The sequence below is a fragment of the Buceros rhinoceros genome, unplaced genomic scaffold (assembly GCF_000710305.1).
Source record: "Buceros rhinoceros silvestris isolate BGI_N320 unplaced genomic scaffold, ASM71030v1 scaffold16355, whole genome shotgun sequence".
NCBI lineage: Eukaryota > Metazoa > Chordata > Aves > Bucerotiformes > Bucerotidae > Buceros > Buceros rhinoceros.
The window spans coordinates 1-594 of NW_010414726.1; positions in this window are offsets into that span (position 1 = coordinate 1).

Sequence of the window (594 nt, forward strand, 5' to 3'; positions counted from 1 at the left end):
GTGGTGCTCATGCCAAAAGTGATGTGCTAAGCGAATTTTGTCTGAGGTAAGTGGAACCATTACCATTCTGCCCAAGTATGCTGTGTTGATTCACACAAAGCCTGCACTGTAATTTCAGGTGGGTGGCTCTCTGTCGGGTATTTTTTTGGATAGTAGTACTTCTCATAGCTTCTATTAATCTGGCAATATATCACTTGTAAGAGGAGTTAATGACGGCTCCACCTTGCTTGTCTGTCTCCTCCAGTGTGGCGAAACTCGATATTTCAGCTGTTTTCCTCCTGTGATCACAGCCCATGAGCTGGGGGAGCAGCAGCTCCAAAGGACTCTCCTTCCTCCATTGGTTTATTCACACTTTACAGGAGCTATTTAGAAATCTCCTTTGCTTTAATGAAATACGTTATTAACTTTTTAAACTGCCTGCTTTAAAACTTGTGTAGCTGTCTGTTATAGGAGAGAACGTCACACTGAACTTTGCACTCTGCCCTCTCTGTTCGTGTGGAGGAGGGTCCTGCTGGTCAAAGCATGGCAACTGCAGCAGAAATCTGGGTGACAGCTGCAGAAGTACTTTGCAAGGGAAACAAATCCTTCAGATCC